The 13796-nt window shown below is 37.7% G+C and overlaps 1 non-coding gene across 1 annotated transcript; it reads right to left on the bottom strand.

Moving 5' to 3' along the window:
* Positions 1-13446: 13446 nt before the first annotated feature.
* On the bottom strand, positions 13447-13553 carry LOC112998011 (small nucleolar RNA R71). The gene has a single exon (XR_003263059.1). It is a non-coding gene; the product is annotated as a small nucleolar RNA R71 (small nucleolar RNA).
* Positions 13554-13796: the final 243 nt, after the last annotated feature.

Genomic DNA, 13796 nt, shown 5'->3' with positions numbered 1-13796 from the left:
GTCGGAATTCATTTTAAACGAAATTAACGGATGATACAATTCAAACGATCGGTGGAAATTTATTTTATTTTTAGATTAAGCGAGAAATGACTTAAATAAATGGCTTAAGCACGTCAAAAGGGAAGAAAAGAAAACTGAAAGTAAACGAAATTAAAGTGAAAGTACACAAAACAAGAAATGAATTGAAAGTCTCGGATTCGAAAACTTACCCGTTGAAGAACGAAGAACGAACGAAGAACGGATGAAGAACGGTGAAGAACGATGAAGAATTTCCACAGAATCGCTTACGGAAGCGTTACAGAAGCACTTCGACTCGATTTTTCTTCACGAAAACGTGTTTTTTGCCCAAAATAGCCGAAATGCATAGCCAAAGGGGTCTTGAACATTTTGAAACAGCTCCCCCCTCCCCTATTTATAGAAAAAAAAAGGAGGTGCTTGCCGCCCAAAGACTTAATGAAGAAGATTTCTAAGCGCACCCGAATTACTAAGTTCACCCCCCTTTTCGTATTTTACGGAAAAGTTTCGGAAGCCTTACGGAACTGTTTTCGAATTTGATTTTCATCTTTTTTCTCTTCCCTTTCACCAATGTTAAGTGGAATATGCTTACCCAAGGTTTTCGGAAATTTTACGGAAGTATTACGGAAGCCGCGGAAGCCCCAAAAACCATTTTTCAAAAACGTGGAGGAGCTTGCCGCCCAGTTGCTTCCTCCTTAAGCAACCCAACTTCCAAAATGTTCTGGAAGGGCCTATATTTGAATTGCTATTTACACCCCTATCTTGATAAGTTCACCCCCTTACCTTTTTTGGTGATTCTTTTTTCGTAAAGTTACAAAAACTTACGAATCTCGTAACGATACTTGTTTTCTTTCCGTAATGTTACGGAACCTTGCGGATTACATAATCATCCCCTTTTTGACTTACGGAATGTTACGGAATCTCACTTAATTATGCAACGATGCTTCCATTTGATTTCCGGTGTGTCACGGAAACTTACGGATTGTGCATCAATATTTTTTGGTTTTCTGGCATGTCCTGGAATTTCACAAATTGCCTAATGATGGGTGCCAAGCACCTCACAAGGACCTAAGAAAGGTCGCATGTCATCAAGCAAAGGTCCCCGGACGAAATTAGGGTATGACAGTAGTGTTGCCATGTTTTCAAAGCCCGTACTATGGCATACAACTCCTTATCATAAGTTGAATAGTTAAGGGTAGGACCACTTAACTTTTCACTAAAATAAGCAATTAGATGGCCTTCTTGCATCAACACAGCCCCAATCCCAACATTTGAAGCATCACACTCAATTTCAAAAGATTTTTGAAAGTTTGGCAACGCAAGTATGGGGGCATTAGTTAGCTTTTGCTTAAGAACATTGAAAGCTTCTTCTTGTTTCTCTCCCCATTTGAAACCAACATTTTTCTTGAGCACTTCATTGAGAGGTGTTGCCAATGTGGTAAAATCCTTCACAAAATCTCTGGAACTTGGACCTTTCTCTCTCTAGAAACCCTTGACATGCAAAGCTCTGAATTCCAGTCCAAACTCCCCTCACAAAATCTGATTTCGGGCTTAAATAGGTGGCCTTGTTCGTGCTCGTGCACTTAGCGCACGTATGAACCGCTTAGCACACGTTAGTGATTTTTGGCTTAGCGTGCCTTTCTCGCTTAGCGGATAAACTGAAGCGGTGCGCTTAGCGAACCTGTACAGCTCATCTTCTTCCAGAGTCTTCCTCGCGCTTAGCCCAGGAGTGTTGCGCTTAGCGGATGCTCGCTAAGCTAGCAGATTGGCTTAGCGAGAAAGTGAAAAACAACATTTTCCAAAGCTTGCTAATTAACCTGAAATTGAGAGAAAATGATTATTAAACACACAAAATGAAAATACTAAGTATTTATTACCTATACTTAACAGAAAATACTTATAACACTATAAAATAACCATAAATTGGGAGAGTTTGATACAATTTATACAAGTTTTATACACCAAAGTTAGTCATTTTCACCGACTAACAACTCCCCCAAATTTACAGTTTTGCTTGTCCTCAAGCAATCAAGAACAACTCACTTGTCCTCAAGTGATAACAACATGCAGTGATTATGTACAGAGGTGTATGCATAAAAAATTACTGATTGCATGATGAGAAAGATGAAGCAATGTGTACCTATCACTTGTCTTCACAAAATATGCAGTTATTCAAAGAGAAGAATAAAATGTGAACTGAACAAATAGATGGAGTTAGGCATAAGACATATATCAAGGAAAGTAGCTTAAACCACAATCTCACGACTACTGCTTCACTCAAGCACAAGTGTTTAAGCTATTCATTAATAATAACTAGCAAGAGGTCCAATCTTTGCACTTCATGTCATGCCATAAAGTCAGAAATGTATAAACAGAATCAGAAGGACTTTCTTAGTCTTGTAGTGAGGCTTGGCTACAAAAATTCATTGGTTTTTCTAGGATTCAAAGGTTTAGATTCTCAGAGAGCACAAATCCTAGACTTATCCCAATGGTCTTTTCAATACACTTATCTTGCTCACTAGCTTTTTACTTTCATTTGCTTTTGACCTTGTTACATCAACACACTTTATTCTTTTCTTTTCTTTTTTCTTTTTAACATACAACTTATTTGTTGTGTGTGCTGATGTTTTCTCTCTTTCTTTGCATCCCAATTAGTTCCACTCCCCCAAATTTGGGGTAAATTTTCCTTGAACCATATGCTCTCCTAGAATCTAAGCAAGGTATCAGGAGATATTTAAGTTTAGGGTTCAAATCATGACAAAATCATTCATCTTATACAGGGAGCAAAGGATGCAATTATCATTCAAGGTAAGCTTTTTGGTCAAAAAGGCTTGTGTATGTACAATCATGGCCTTCCTCATGTTCTCGTTTATACATTTCATTCTAAAATTCAGAGATTCATGCAAAGATTATTACTCACAGCTAGTCGTTCACTCACAGTTTAAGGTCACACTCTCACTGGTTTTGGTTCAAGCTTTTCTTTCACAATTAATCTGTCTACTGACTAACAATTCTAATTGCAAATTCACATTCTTGTTCTTTCTTTGTCTAACATACACACTTGCTCAAACTCATGAAAAGAAGCACAAAATCCATCACAATCATGCATTCAATTCAAAATAAAAGCATACAACCATTTTTCACAAAAAGATATAAGTGTTTCACTACCATGTCATCAAAAACCAAGTTAAACTGTTCAAAATACTTTAGAATAAGCATACTAACTGTTCATAAATAAAATTAGCAAAAAGGGATTACTGTACTAAAACCATGATCATAATAATAATAATCTAAAAGACAACAACAAAAGAACACAAAAACATCAGGGATATCAACATTCTTGTCAGTATGAGGCACAACTTCCTCAGCAATCCATCCTGTCAGAAAAGTTAGAACCATCATCTATGTTGCAAGATGGTGAATCAGGAGGAGCAACAACTTCATCAGCTGAGTCATCAGGGATGATTATCAGAGGTGGTGCCGGAGGAGACAATGTCTCAAGCTCCGGAGAAGCAGGTGGATCTACTATAGGAGGTTGTGGTTCAGCTGATGTCAGCTCAGTCCTAGCTGGTACAAGTCTGGGAGGAACATCCTTATGTGCTCTTTCCAGAGGGAGATGAGCTTCAGGCCATGGCACTTTTTCTAGGAACTGCTCCATAGATATGATTAGCCTGTGGTGAGCCAACTCTTGCTGATTGCATACGATCATCAATTGTCCCCTGAATAAGCTTTGCAACATAGGAATTAAAGAATGTGCTTGTTGGGCATCTGGTTCCATGGCTGCTGTCGAAGGAGATGGGTTGGATGATGAAGGGATGTCCTCGGTTCTCGCTCTCTTTCTTGATGCCATCTTCAAGAAAAGAATGTAGATAATTACAAGAGTTAAGTTGAAATCAACATAAAGGCCGCTTAGCTAGATCAAATTCACTTAGCGGACCTTCACAAAACAATACATACCGCTTAGTGAAACATAGTTCGCTTAGCGGATCTTGAAGGAGAAAGATATACCCACTTAGCAACTTATATAGCCTGCTAAGCCTAAAAGAAATCTCACAAATATGCACTTAGCTCTGGTACCATGCAACTCAAAATTTTCTAAGTTATATACCCGGTTTTCAACTCAAAATTTTCTGAGTTATTTTGGCTTAGCGATTCAGCCTCACTTAGCCACAAAGATTTCAATAGAAGGATGAGTATTCGTCCTCATAGACGAACTCGCTTAGCGTGGTAGGTGAGCTTCGTGAGTTCATCTGGAAACGCATATCCGCAATGAATTTTGGTGAACTCACTTAGCTCAGCATGCTCGCTTAGCGTGTTCATCGCGATTTCCATAAAAAACATAGAAAATGCAGTTTGTTTTCTTCCAAAATTGGGGCATATAATATGATGCAATCCTCCCTAGGAAGGGACCAGTCACTAGAGCCATGAACAAGAGGCTCCAAGAGGATTGGGCTAGAGTTGCTGAAGAAGGCCCTAGGGTTCTCATGAACCTTAGGGTAGATTTCTGAGCCCATGGGCCAAGGTTGGGTCCAATTATCTTTGTACATATTAGACTAGGATTTCATTATATTTGGTCCTTGTATTTAGGGCTCCATAATGTAGGTAGGGTACCCTAGAAATATAGGATTTTTCATCCCTTGTATTTTAGGGCACCTAGACTAGTTTTTGTATTAGGGGTACTTTTGTAATTTCACATGCACTAAGTGAATATTTGATGTGTGTGTTGGGAAATAAATTTAATTGAATTGGTAGAAGCCCAATCCAATTAAATTTTAGAGGGGGAGGTGAGCATTTGCTTACTACACCTCATTGCCACATCACATAGTCATACTTTGTGCATGTTCTTCACGCTTTACATGCCTCATGACACCTATGCACACTTAGTGGGGAATCTTGGAATTGATCTTGGATTTGTGGGCTGAACCATAACTAAAATTCACTAATCATAATTAGTGAAATTTTGGCTCCAAAGTTTGGCTCCACAAATTCAATTTCAAATTCAAGTGAAATTCAAATTTCCCTCCAATTTTGTGTGACACTTAGGCTATAAATAGTGGTCATGTGTGTGCATTTTTTTCAACTTTGATCATTTAAAAATTAAACTTCAGATTTCAGAGCTCTTTTAGAGCACAAAATTTCGTGCCCTTTTCTTCCTCTCCCTTCATCCATCTCCTTCTTCCTCCAAGCTCTTATCCATGGCCTCCTATGGTGGTGAGCTTCTTCTAGACTCATCTTCTCCTTGAAGTGGTGTCTCCTCTCTCTCTTCCTTCTCCATTCCGCTGCCATTCATATTCCAAGAAACAAAGGAATCCATTGATGAAGAATATCCTAGGCCTACAAGCTCCAATGGAGCTTACATAATGTGGTATCAAGAGCATCTTCATCTAGGTGATGTTCTTTTGCTTCCTCTATCTTTTTGTTCGGTGAATTCTCTTTAATTCCTTGTTCTTCATCTTATTCTCCATGTATATACTCCATTATCTTGTGGTTTGGTGCTGTTTAGAGTAGATTAAAAAAAAACGATTAAATCTTAGATCTACACTTGTTCTTGCATTTCTATGGTTCAAATTTTGTAGATCTACTCTTGAATCATGTTTTTGTGTTGATTTTAGGTTCTATCATTTTTCATTCATAATATTCTTGTGCTGAACCTTAGATCTAAATTTTCTTCCAAAATATTGATTAGAAAAAAAGCACAAAAATCTAAGTGTAAATCACTTAATCCATGTTGTCTTAGAGTCATGTTTAGTCATAGTAATTGTCACATTATGTTCTAAGTTTGTGTTGAATTTTTATTTTGTTGATTGAATTCTAGATACATTTGTTCATGTATTCTTGTCATTCTTAGCCTATCTTTTGAATTTTGAGTCTAATTCATGCATTTTATTTAGTTCATAACATGTTCTAAATTAATTCCTAGAAGTAGTCTTGTTGTTGAACTCTTTTTTTTTCTAAGTTTCCTACATGATGCCTATGATGAAGTTGAGTTGTCGTGCTGAGTTGTGGCTGGATTTGTGAATCAAATAAGTCTTAAGCTCTCTTGAATTGTGTTATTCAAGATAATTGAGCATAAGCAAACACAAATTGTAACTATCCAAGCCTTAAGCAACATAAGAACTACTCTTGATTTCTAGGTTGAAATCGTTGGTACTGGCAGCTTGAACATACGAACTTGTATAAATTACTGGGAATTGTTCACTACGTTTTTTGAGCTGACATTTTTACTGAATTTTCTAGACATATAGACCAAAATTATAAAAAAAATAACCAAGTGATTTGGATAAAAGGAAAAAATAATAAAAACCACACAAATTGGCAGAAAAATCAGTGTCCAGGAAAAAAAAAGTGAAAGAGAAGTGTTCTTGTTGTTTTGGCTCAAAATTTGTTCTATAATTAGTGCCTATTTTATAACAATCCTAGTTCTGAAATTTCAATTGAAAATTATTGTGAAAACAAGTGCCAAAACTAGAGGTTTCTTGAGTCTTTTTTTTTAGTTTTTCTTCTCTACTCTAGAGACATTCTAGGTTTCTCTTTGAGTCCTAGCTTGGTTTTGTGTGTTTTTCATTGCTTTAATTGTTGAATAATCCTTGAAAATTTGTCTTGTTGAAACTCTATTGGTTTAGCTTTCATTTCATTTTTTTTGGTCTTTGGTTATTGCTTGTCTCTTTGTTTCCTTGTTTGTGAGTTGCCATATAGGGAATTGGAAAGGAGGATTGGTGTCATACCTTGAAGAATTTGAGTCAAGAAGCAAGGGGCCAACCACCTTAAGAGCTATTGGAGTAAGAAGCACTTCAAATTGAGTGAAACACCAAAGGGAGAATAGTCACCACAATGAGGAATTTTTTTTGTAATTTTGTAATTGGCAATTTGCTTTGCTTTCAAATTTTGTAACAAAAAGGTCTTTCATTCGAAGTAAATTGCGAGCCTTCAATAGGTCACCCTACTTCCATTTGGGTGTTATAATTTTAGGCAATTTTCCCTAAGGATAGTGAGTGTTTTGTTGGGAACCTTAAATGAGGTCATCCAAACACTCTTAGGATCCGCCTAGTTTGCATTGCTTGCAAGAGTTTAAGTGAAGAGTTTAAGTGAAGAACCTAGCAACTATTATAGAGGGCGCCATAGTTCACATACTAAACATCACTCCCAAAGAAGAGAAAAGGAAAGAAGGCCTCAAGAGGTTAACATTAGCCTCCCATATTTCCATGGAAAAGAAAATGTTGAGGCCTACTTAGATTGGGAAATGAAGGTTGAACAACTCTTTGCTTGCCATCATATTAGTGAAGAGAGAAAAGTTCCATTGGCTACCCTTAGCTTTCATGGGTATGCCCTCTATTGGTGGACTTCCCTTATTAGGGAACAAAGGATTCATGGGGATCCTCCAGTAGAGTATTGGAATGATCTTAAGAGTGCCCTTAGGAAGAGGCAGATTCCCTCCTACTATGAAAGGGAGCTTATGGACAAGCTCCAAAGGCTTAGACAAGGGAGTATGAGTGTTGAAGAATATAGACAACAAATGGAACTACTCTTTTTAAGAGCTGGACTTAGGGAGGAGGAAAGAACAAGCATAGCTAGGTTCCTTAGTGGGCTTAATATGGAAGTGAGGGACAAGGTTGAACTCCTTCCATATAGGGACCTAGATGAGCTAGTCCAACTTTGTATAAGAGTGGAGCAACAACTTAAAGGAAAGCCTTCTTCAAAATCTTATGGCTCTCACTCTTATCCAAGGAAGGACCAAGCCCATGGAATTTTAGGGGCTGCACCTTCAAAACCGAAGGAAGATAAGGGTAAGACCATAGAAAAATACACCCCTAAGACTAGTTCCCAAGAAAGGACTAGCAACATTAAATGCTTCAAATATCTTGGGAGAGGTCACATTGCCTCTCAATGCCCCACAAAGAAAACTATGATCATGAGGGGTCAAGACATTTATAGTAGTCAAGAGGAGACTACTTCTTGCCCTTCCTCTAGTGGAAGTGAAGATGAAGTAAGGAGTGGAGAGTCTAGTGAGGAAGTCTACTCCCATGAAGAAGGTGACCTCTTAATGGTTAGAAGACTCCTTGGAGGTCAATCATGTGATCTATCTCAATCCAAAGAGAACATCTTTCATACAAGATGCAAAATTTTAGATAAAACTTGTTCTCTCATTGTGGATAGTGGATCTTGTTGCAATTGTTGTAGCACAAGATTAGTTTCCAAGTTGAACCTTACTATCATTCCCCACCCAAAATCTTATAAACTTCAATGGCTCAATGAGCAAGGGGAAATGATAGTTAACCAATAAGTGAAGGTACCTTTCTCCATTGGGAGACATAAGCATGAAGTTAATTGTGATATAGTTCCCACGGAGGCAGGGCATATTCTTTTAGGAAGGCCGTGGCAATTTGATAGGAAGGTCATTTACAATGGCCTAACTAATGAGATTACCCTCACCCATCTTGGCACTAATTTTGTGTTGCATCCTCAAACACCTTCACAGGTGGCCAAAGATCAACTAACTATGAAAGATAAGAGGGATGAGGAAGAAAAACTAGAAAAAGAAAAGAAAAAGAAGGATAGTAAGGCCTTGTCTTCAAAGGCCAAGGGGAAGGAAAAAGAGGAAAAGGATTCCTCCAAGAATATTGTTAAGAAGGAAAATCATTTTGCAACAAAAGGTGATATTAAAAGAGCACTCCTTCTTAAACAATCTTTCTACCTTCTCCTATCAAGGGAAACATCCCTTAGCACTGCCACAATTCCAACATTTGAGACCTTACCCCCAAAGGTCCAAGAACTCTTACATGAATTTGGTGATATATTTCCCAAAGAGATACCCCCTGGGCTACCTCCTTTAAGGGGAATAGAACACCAACTAGATTTAGTCCCAGGAGCAAGCCTTCCTAATAGGCCAGCCTATAGGACTAACCCTTAGGAGACTAAGGAGATAGAGTCTCAGGTTAAAGAATTGTTGGAGAAGGGCTGGGTCAAAGAGAGCCTAAGCCCATGTGTTGTGCCAGTGTTGTTGGTGCCAAAAAATGATGGTACGTGGAGAATGTGTACAAATTGTAGGGCCATCAACAACATCACTGTAAAGTATAGGCACCCCATTCCTAGACTTGATGATTTGCTTGATGAGTTGCATGGTGCCAATATCTTTTCAAAACTTGATCTTAAAAGTGGTTATCACTAAATCAGGATGAAAAAGGGTGATGAGTGGAAAACCGCTTTCAAGACCAAGTTTGGTTTGTATCAATGGCTAGTGATGCCTTTTGAGCTCACTAATGCACCAAGCACCTTTATGAGGCTTATGCATCATGTCTTAAGGGATTTCATAGGTAGATTTGTAGTTGTTTATTTTGATGATATTTTAGTGTACAGTAGGAGCCTAGGTGATCACTAAGGACATCTCAAGCAAGTTCTTTCAGTCCTTAGGAAAACCACCCTCTATGCAAATATAGATAAGTGTACTTTTTGTGTAGATAATATAGTTTTCTTAGAGTTTGTAGTTGGTAGAAATGGGGTCCAAGTTGACCCTGAGAAAATCAAGGCCATCCAAGAATGGCCCACCCCAAAAAGTGTGGGAGATATTAGGAGCTTCCATGGGTTAGGGAGCTTCTATAGAAGGTTTGTTCCTAATTTCTCTATAATTGCATCACCTCTTAATGAGCTGGTGAAGAAGAATGTGGCATTTACCTGGGGTGAAAAACAAGAGGAAGCCTTTGCTTTGCTCAAAGAAAAGCTTACTAAGGCACATGTTCTAGCTCTTCCTGACTTTTCTAAAACTTTTGAGCTAGAATGTGATGCCTCTAGAGTGGGAGTTGGAGCTATATTGTTACAAGGTGGGCACCCTATTGCTTATTTTAGTGAAAAACTTCATAGTGCCACCCTCAACTACCCTACCTCTGATAAAGAGCTTTATGCCTTAATAAGAGCCCTCGAAACTTGGGAACACTACCTTGTTTCCAAGGAATTTGTCATTCATAGTGATCATCAATCACTTAAGTACATTAGAGGACAAAGCAAGTTAAACAAAAGGCATGCAAAATGGGTAGAGTACCTAGAGCAATTTCCATATGTTATCAAATACAAAAAGGGAAAAACAAATGTGGTAGCTGATGCCCTCTCAAGGAGACACACATTGTTTTGCTCCCTAGGAGATCAAATTTTAGGATTTGATAATATTAGGGACTTATATGCTTTAGATGAACATTTCTCTCCTATTTACCAGAGTTGTAGGAAAAAGGCCCAAGATGGATTCAATTTGGCTGAGGGGTATTTGTTCAAAGAGGGAAAGCTTTGCGTACCCCAAGGATCCATTAGGAAATTACTTGTGAAAGAGAGTCATGAGGGTCGGCTTATGGGCCACTTTGGGATAGACAAGACCCTTGTCTTACTCAAAGAAAAGTTTTATTGGCCCCATATGAAGAAAGATGTCCATAAGCATTGCACTAGGTGTGTGGCTTGTTTACAAGCCAAGTCTAGGGTGATGCCTCATGGGCTATACACATCCTTACCCATCCCCTCTACACCTTGGGTAGACATTAGTATGGACTTTGTCCTTGGGCTTCCTAGAACCCAAAGAGGTGTAGACTCTATCTTTGTGGTGGTGGATAGGTTTATAACAAGGTTGCTTCCCACATCTCAAAACTCTTTTTCAGGGAAGTTGTGAGACTCCATGGTTTGCCTAAGACCATTGTGTCAGATAGAGATGCTAAGTTCCTTAGCCACTTCTAGAAAACCTTATGGGCTAAGCTAGGAACTAAACTTCTTTTCTCTACCACTTGTCATCCACAAACTGATGGGCAAATAGAGGTAGTGAATAAGTCTTTATCCACCCTTTTAAGGGCTTTTCTGAAAGGCAACCATAAGTCTTGGGATGAGTATCTTCCTCATGTAGAATATGCCTACAACAGGGGGATTCATAGAACCACCAAACAGTCCCCTTTTGAGGTTGTCTATGGGTTTAATCCCCTAACACCATTAGACCTCATTTTTTTTGATGTGTCATCATTTTCTCCTATTTCTTAACCCTTTTTGTCACCATTTTAATTACTGATTAGCCTTAATTATCAAATTAATTATGCAGTTTTATCATTTGGGCCTACTGGATTAATTTTGTGTTTTTAATTTAATTTCAGGATAATTATAAGCAATTGGGCTTGCATTCGGAATTGGGCTTGGACTTGAAAAGAGTAGACAATTTTATTCTACCAAATCTTATCTTATCCAGATTTTATCTCATCTAGATATTATTTCATCTAGATTTTATCTTATCTTATCTTATCTAGATATTATTTCATCTAGATTTTATTTTATCTTATCTTATCTAGATTTTATTTCATCTACATTTTATTTTATCAAATCTTATCTTATCTTGTCCAGATTTTATTTTATTAATGGGCTTGGACTTAAAACAGATTTTAAGCTTTGGGGCCGAGAACCTATATAACAGCACCAAGGTTTTAGTATTGAGAGTTTTGAGAGGAGAATAATTTTAGCGTTTTGCAATTCCAATTTTTACTGTTCATGCGCACTGTTCACGTAGCAAAAAAATTCATTTTCTGCTTCAATATGCAAATTTGTTTTTTGCTTCAATCTGCAATTTCATTTTTTGCTGATTAATGGAAGGTTAAGTCTCCAGTGTTGTTTTCTCTTGAGGATCAAGCACAACTCTCTTTGAGGTTTTGTTATTACTATTGAATTTTGATCAGTTTTTCCTCTTCACTAATTGCTCTCTATTTGTTGCTATTAATCCATGCATGCTTAATGCTTGATTAATCGTCTTTGTGCTTAATTTACATTCATGCTTAATGATCATTTTCGTTCATGATTAATTGGTGTATGTGTTGCTTAATCACATAATGACAACCTTATGTTAATTTTTGCTTAGTAATTTAATTTAGGGTTGGATTAAGTGGTTGAACTGATTAGGGATAAATTCTCATAACCTAGGATAAGAGACTTGCTTGTGAATTAAAGGGGAAACAACATGTTTTATTTCTGTTATTTCTTTAATTCAAATTTGCTTGCTGTTTAATTTACAAAAACAAACAAATCTCCCCAATTCGTTACTATTTTATTACTATCTGTTATGAACGTTTGGTTGACCATTGCTTGTTGGGAGACGACCTAGGATCACTTCCTAGATACTGCATTTTTAATGTTTATTTGATTCGGGTACAGCCTCAATCAAATTTGGCGCCGTTGCCGGGGAGCAGTGTTTAGTTATCTTATTTTGTGTAGCGTTCTGTTTTGCATTTCCGTTGCATCTCCTTTTTAGCGACTGCTTTTAGCGACTGATTCAGTGACTGATCCAGCCTTGTGTTTTGCTGTGAACAGTGATTAGCGATTGATTTTGCAATTTAATTATCAATTTTTGTTTTGATAGTTAGAGTTGTTATTTTTGGCTGATTTTTTGTGTGGTAGCTTCTTTTGATCCATATTTTGTGTGAAAAATACCAGGAGCACTGGGTGTGACAGTATTTGAGAGAGACAAAAATTTTGGGAACTTGTCTTTCGTAAAACTTAAAACGGCCATAACTTTTGCTCCGGGTGTCAGAATGACTATTATTATATATGCATTTGGGGTAGAAAAAAATTTCCCATACTTTTATGGTTGGGGTCTCCCAAACTCCAAAAATCAGCCGTTTACTAAGTTTTTTTTTTTTTTTTTCAAGTATTATTGTCCTATTTTTCTAAACTTTTCTTAGGTAGTTTTCATAGTTAGACTTTGAATTTTTTGTTTGAAATTTTTTGAGCTATCTTTTCATGATTTTAGGGGGTTCCTCACAAAATTTCAGCTCATTTTGATATTATTTGTGTATAGCTATAGTTTTACTCCCTTGTTAGGTGCTTGTTGGGAAACACATTATTTGCTGCATATAGTGCATGACTAGGGGAAATCTAGGTGATTTACAACCCTTTGATCCTGAAATAGATAGAACCTTTCATAGATTAGTTAGGCATAGTGTGCATCCTGGTCATTCTGTGCATTTTGAGCATTCTAAGCATTTTGTTGAAGGTGATTCTGAATATTCTGATTTTGAGCATTCGACTACTAATTCTTATACTGACAACATGGCTCAACCTCCACCTTATGAGAGGACTCTTAGGGAGATGGTTGCACCTGATTTCACTTATGAAAGCTTGTGCATTCAATATCCTGATGAGGGTGTTCCATATGTTCTCAAGACTAGACTAATACATTTGCTGCTCAAGTTTCATGGTCTTGCAGGTGAAGATCCTCACAAGCATCTTAAGGAGTTCCATATTGTTTGTTCCACCATGAAGCCCCCTGACGTCCAAGAAGATCATATCTTTCTAAAGGCTTTTCCTCATTCTCTGGAGGGAGTGGCAAAAGATTGGCTATACTACCTTGCTCACAGGTCCATTTTCAGCTGGGATGACCTTAAGAGGGTGTTCTTGGAGAAATTTTTCCCTGCATCTAGGACCACTACCATCAGAAAAGACATTTCAGGCATCAGGCAACTTAGTGGAGAAAGCTTGTATGAGTATTGGGAAAGATTCAAGAAATTGTGTGCAAGCTGTCCTCACCACCAGATTTCTAAGCAACTCCTTCTTCAATGTTTCTATGAGGGACTTAGCAACATGGATAGGAGTATGATTGATGTTGCCAGTGGTGGAGCTCTTGGTGATATGACCCCTGCTGAAGCTAGGAATTTGATTGAGAAGATGGCTTCCAACTCCCAACAATTCAGTGCAAGAAATGATGCTATTATTCTTAGAGGAGTCCATAAGGTGGCCACAGATTCATCTTCATCTACTGAAAATAAAAAGCTTGAAGG

Source organism: Glycine max, chromosome 1 (assembly GCF_000004515.6).
Source record: "Glycine max cultivar Williams 82 chromosome 1, Glycine_max_v4.0, whole genome shotgun sequence".
Taxonomy (NCBI): Eukaryota; Viridiplantae; Streptophyta; class Magnoliopsida; order Fabales; family Fabaceae; genus Glycine; species Glycine max.
The sequence above is the reverse complement of the archived record's forward strand: the minus strand, read 5'-3'. Positions and strand labels throughout refer to the sequence as shown.